Here is a 6,137-nt window from a genome sequence, read left to right as displayed (position 1 = left end):
CTGGCACCTAATGCGATGCCGTTCGCTGTGTTCCGTTTAGCGTCTAAACTAAGTGAGAGCTCTTCTTGGCATCATTATTGTGCGTGGTGCTCTGGGCTCTTTACCGTATGTCCTGCATGGTAGGTTCATTGTGGTACTAAAGAAAAAGGGCATTTAGGGGAACATGCCTCACGCCTGACACTTAAGATTTATTCCGTAATCAAGGTTCACTCGGTCTCCCGCCTTTTTTTCCATAGCCCTATTTTTTATGCGAAACATATTAACGTAGGTTTCGGGCCTTCGCGCGACGCCCGGCGGTGGCCACCATTGACCCTGAAGTGGGGTCACGTGACATGACGTCACGTGATGACTGTTGTGTGCGCGCGAAACCAAGCACGCGTGTTATCGCGTGCTGTCTGCGCATGCTCTCTGCCCGGCTATCTCTTATCGGGTAGCCCGTGCTGGCTTTAAAAGACCGCTCGCACGGGCCCACCGCGCGCAGTATGTAACCTGTTGGCTGCCTGCCAAGTAGCAGGAATAAACGTTCTTTCGACGCTACGTCTACGCCGCCCAGTTCTTGAATTCAAGAGCATAGTTGTAGGCTGACAGCGTCAGCGCCCAACGCTGCATGCGGGCAGCTGCCATCGCGGGAATGCCTGTTTTCGGGCCGAGAATTGTTTGCAGTGGTTTATGGTCAGTCTCAAGCGTGAAGAACCTACCGTAGACGTAGAAGTGAAACTTCTTTACGCCGAATACGAGGGCAAGGGCTTCTTTCTCGATCTGACTGTAGTTCTTTTCGGCACTTGACAAGGTGCGGGATGCGTAGGCAACCGGTCGAACTGATCCATTTATCATTTTCTGCGAAAGAACTGCGCCTATACCGTACTGAGATGCGTCGCAGGCAAGTTGAAGCGGTCGCTTCGGATCATAATGGGCAAGAACTGGAGGGGAAGCCATAGCTGCTTTTATCTCCGTGAAAGCAAGCTGGCATGACGCATCCCACGTCCACTCCGTTGTTTGCTTTAGCAGCCTGTACAACGGCTGTGCCAAAGTCGAGAGACGCTGAACAAACTTGCCGTAATAATTGACCATCCCAAGGAATGACTGCAGTTGCCGCTTGTCTTTTGGAGCAGGCGCATTTAGTAGTGCCAGTACCTTTTCAGGCGACGCGCAAACACCCTCGGCGTTGATGACGTGGCCCAGATAACGGAGCTCTCGTTGAAAGAACGAGCACTTATCGCGCCGGATGCGCACACCGCGTTCCTGCAATCTTGACAAGACGGCTTCCAAGTTACGGAAGTGCTCTCGCTTGGTCTTGCCTGTGACCAGGATGTCGTCAAGGTAGCAACTGACTCCTTCCAACCCTTTCAGCATGTTGTCCATAATTCTTTGAAATATGCTTGGGGCGGACGAAATGCCGAAAGCCAGACGGTTCATAGTATACAAGCCCTTATGCGTGTTTATCGTCAGTAGTTTCCGGGAGCCTTCCGCCATAACTACCTGCTGGTAGGCCCTACTCAGGTCAATCTTCGAAAATTCCTCCCCTCCTGCAAGCGCTGCGAGAAGGTCATCTATCCGAGGTAGCGGGTAGCGGTCTACTTCTAGACAGGGATTGACGGTGGTTTTATAATCGCCACACAGTCGGAGGCTTCCATCCCTCTTCACTACCGGTACCAAGGGCGTTGCGTATTCGCTTGTAGCAACAGGCGTTATGATGCCAAGCTTCTCCATTTTCACAAGTTCCGCTTCTACTGCACGTTGCAGAGCAAAGGGAACGCTTCTTGCCTTTACAAACTTCGGCTGTGACCCTTCGCGAAGGACAAGCTCGGCCTGCTCTTCCGTGATGGTACCTAGCTCATCCTTGAAAAGTTCGGAATGGCTTTCTAGCATGGCTTCCAGCTTTTCTTGCCAGTGCTTTGATATTTCTCGAGAGAGACCAAGGTGATTAAAAAAAACTAGGTTCTTCCAATCCAAACGAATATCTTGCAACCATTCTCTGCCGAGGAGTGCCGGTCCTGTAGAGTCCACGACGTACAGGGGAAGCTCCACACACTGGTCGTTGTGGCGCACGACGACTTTCGCCAGACCCTTCGGTTTTACTATGGCCCCAGTATACGTGCGCAGCTTTAACGATGCTGGCTGAAGTCGCTTACGTGGAAACAACCTCTGGAATTCGCGCCATGATATGACGGATACGGCTGCGCCGGTGTCAAGCTCCATCGTCAGTAGGACACCGTCAACGTTCACGGGTACAGTAAATGGGTCTGCGTTGAATGATTTAAGTGAGACAGACGACTCGTTTCGGACGGACGTGAGCATCTTCACACGTTTCCGGAGCTTTGCCTCCCTAGCTTTCTTTCCTTTCCTGCAGGCGCGTTGAATATGCCCTTTTCGGTTACAATTGTAACATGTATCGCCGATATGAGGGCATGCTTCGCTAGAGTGATTGGGTGACCCGCAACGGAAGCAGCTTGCCGACATCACAGACTGCTTTTCGCCTCGAACCTTATTCACTTCGTACGCCGGGGATGCGCTGTTATGCGTGAACGCCGCGCTAATCGTTGCAGTTTCCATGGCAAGAGCTCTATCTACGGCCTTTTGGAAGGTTAGCTTTTTGTCTTCCGTGAACAACACACGCTGAATGTCCTCGCGGAGCAGGCCGCAAACGAAACAGTCCCGGAGCGCTTCATCCAAGAAACTTCCAAATTCGCAACTCTGCACCAGCCTTCGAAGTTCCGCGACAAATTCGGTAATGGACTCACCGCTTCGCTGTGACCGCTTGTAAAATTTAGCACGCTCTGCGATGACAGACGACTGCGGTGCCAGGTGATCGCTCAGGAGTTTCAGGAGACTGTCAAACTCTCGTGACGACGGTGCGTCCGGTGCCGTCAGCGACTTGAGCAGCGCGTAGGTCTTCGCGCCGATGAGACTCAGGAACGCAGGAACCTTCTTTGCTACTGGAACATCGTTGACCAAAAGATAGGCTTTCAACCTTTCCTCGTACGAGCGCCAGTCACTCGTGGTCTCGTCGAAAGGTTCAATGTGGCCGATGTGACTCATGACTCACTTGGAAGTTTCGGCTGCCGTGATGCCAGTTTCAGGACTGTTTCGTTAATCTTCCGATAATGCGGAAGCAGACTGTTTATCGCGCTTGCCGCTCGACAGCAGCGAAAAGCAATCAGAAGAAGAAAGCGAAATTTTTTATTCGCTTCGTTTGGAAACGCTGCCTGTCACAGGCCAAGACATCGCTCGCGAAACGAGGCGTGATCCATTACTAAGCAAGGTACTGAACTTCACAAGTGCTGGCTGGCCGTCGCATGTCGCTGAGAAGGAGTTGAAACATTTCTTCGACAAGCGTTTGGAGCTCACAGTTCATCAAGGGTGTTTAATGTACGGCATGAGAGTAGTTGTGCCTTCAAAACACCGAGCCTTCTTGCTTGAGGAACTTCATCAGGGTCATCCCGGTATCGTAAGATGCAAAGAACTCGCGAGGAGCTACGTCTGGTGGCCTGGTATCGACGCGGACCTAGAGCAACACGTGAAGAAATGTGAAGAGTGTCAACAGCAACGGAACGAACCAGCACCGGCTCCGCTTCATCCATGGTCATGGCCGACTTCGCCGTGGCAAAGAGTTCACTTGGATTTTGCTGGACCCATGAAAGACAAAATGTTCCTTGTTGCTGTGGACGCACACTCAAAATGGCCGGAAGTTTATGTCATGCAGAGGACTACGGCGTACCACACAATTCAGTCTCTCCAAGACCTGTTCTCGCGTTTTGGCGTACCCGAGACCATCGTGACCGACAACGGACCACAGTTCGTTTCCGAAGAATTCAAGAGCTTCGTCAAAGGCTTCGGTGGTCGTCATATCGTGAGTGCAGCGTACCATCCAAGCACGAATGGCCTTGCGGAGAGATTTGTACAGACAATGAAATCTGCGTTGCGGAAAGGACGACCCCAAGACTCCTTGCAGGCAACCTTACAGACGTTCCTGGTGACGTACCGCAACACGCCGCATGCGACTACAAGAGAAACTCCAGCAAACCTTTTCATAGGTAGACGACTGCGCACGAGACTCGACGCAGTCAAGCCTTCTGTCGGGGGAAGAGTGGCTCAGCAACAGCTTTCCGATATGGTGCGACGCAAGGCACGTGAGCGACTTTTCAACATCAATGATGAGGTCCTCGTGAGGAATTACAGAGGTCCTGAGAAATGGGTCCCTGGCACTATCATTCAGCAGTCTGGCCCCGTTTCATACAAGGTTCGCGTTAGAACGAATCATGGGGTGCTCATTTGGCGTCGTCATCAAGACCAGCTACTGCTCAGCATCGACAGCTCAAAGCAGAGCATCACGGAAGATTTTATTCCAGATTTCAGGGATCCTGAGAGCGCCAACGAGCCATTTCCAGCTGCGGCCCCTGCGGCAACGACCGACCCTCCAGGGGAGCGACGCTATCCACAGAGGGACCGGCGACCTCCTGACAGATATCAGCCATAGCATTAGTTGCATTGTATAATGTGGCAAAAGGACTTTGTGCTCATTAGGAGGAAGGAGATGTTGTGTGCGCGCGAAACCAAGCACGCGTGTTATCGCGTGCTGTCTGCGCATGCTCTCTGCCCGGCTATCTCTTATCGGGTAGCCCGTGCTGGCTTTAAAAGACCGCTCGCACGGGCCCACCGCGCGCAGTATGTAACCTGTTGGCTGCCTGCCAAGTAGCAGGAATAAACGTTCTTTCGACGCTACGTCTACGCCGCCCAGTTCTTGGATGCCAGACATGACAATGACGTCCACAGGCTGCAGATGTTGCCTCATATCGCGCCGTCGGTTGCCTCCCGGCGGTGGCCACCATTGACCTTCAAGTGACCTTCAAGTAGGTCACGTGACATGACGTCACGTGATGACGTTACACCGGCTGCAGATGGGGCCTCATATCGCGCTGTCGGACGTCGCCCGGCGGAGGCCTCTACGCTTCGGTTCGCGCCGTCGCGCGCGACGCCACCATCGCTGCATCACGTGATATGTGACGTCACGACAGGGATGAAGCGGCGCGCGCCCGCCGTCGCGTCAGTCTCTGTGCCCGCAACCGCGCCAGCGTCTTTGCGCCGGGCGTGTCTGCGGTCAAGATGCCTCCAAACGCTAAGGCTACGCTAAGGTTAAGCCCAGTGGATGCGAAGCATCCACTGGGCTTAACCTTGATAAGCTTCCAATTTTTTTTCCTCGCAATCTTCCTATACCTTGTACCCACCGTTTCGTTGAATCATCATTAGTCGATGAGTCAGTCACTCAGTCGATCTCTATTCACTCTATGAACCGATTAGCTTATCAGAAAATAATAAGTTGCCTATTCCGGTCGTTGCACCACAATCCGTCGGATGAACAATTGATCAACGTTCGCCTTATTCATTGGCTAGTTCATTATACCCAGCTTTGAATTTTCCATGCCTTGCTGAATAACTGATAATATGTCGGATTTGAAGTCCAGAGTGATTAAAAAAACTAAGTGGCGAAAATCTCTGCACAGTGGTCGTCTGCTGTGCTCTCCATTAAGCGTAGCACAAGCTTCTATTTTCTGATAGAAGGATGGGAAAATGTTGACTTTAGTTGGCGATGTTGGGGTTTAGTTGGGGTTGCATATTTGACCGCGGTGAAGCTCAATAGACAAGACTAAGGGAATGCGAGGCAGTGAGATCACAAGCCACTTCCTTCAAAAATGTTCTTGCTTAATTCGCGCTTTTTTATGCGAAGCATATTACTAGAGCTCAACCCAGCTCCTCAGGTGCGGCGGTGTCGCCTTCAATGACCTTTGACCCCATGCCATACCACGTGACACCGTGACGTCACGACAGAGGAGAAACGGGGCTCCAACTCGCGCCGTCGCTCGCGGCGTCGCCTTCAAGGCTGACCACGTGACACCATGACGTCACGACAGAGGAGAAACGGGGCTCCAACTCGCACCGTCGCTCGCGGCGTCGCGGCTGTATATAAGCAGCTGCTCTTGTTTCTAGGTGGCTGTGGCTCAACTCTTGCAAGATGGGCTGGGTGGGAATCGAACCAGGGTCTCCGGAGTGTGAGACGGAGACGCTACCACTGAGCCACGAGTACGATGCTTCAAAGCGGTACAAAAGCGCCTCTAGTGAATGTGGTGTTGCCGTGCGTC

The sequence above is a fragment of the Dermacentor albipictus genome, unplaced genomic scaffold (assembly GCF_038994185.2).
Source record: "Dermacentor albipictus isolate Rhodes 1998 colony unplaced genomic scaffold, USDA_Dalb.pri_finalv2 scaffold_15, whole genome shotgun sequence".
In the NCBI taxonomy this organism is placed as follows: domain Eukaryota; kingdom Metazoa; phylum Arthropoda; class Arachnida; order Ixodida; family Ixodidae; genus Dermacentor; species Dermacentor albipictus.
The sequence above is the reverse complement of the archived record's forward strand: the minus strand, read 5'-3'. Positions refer to the sequence as shown.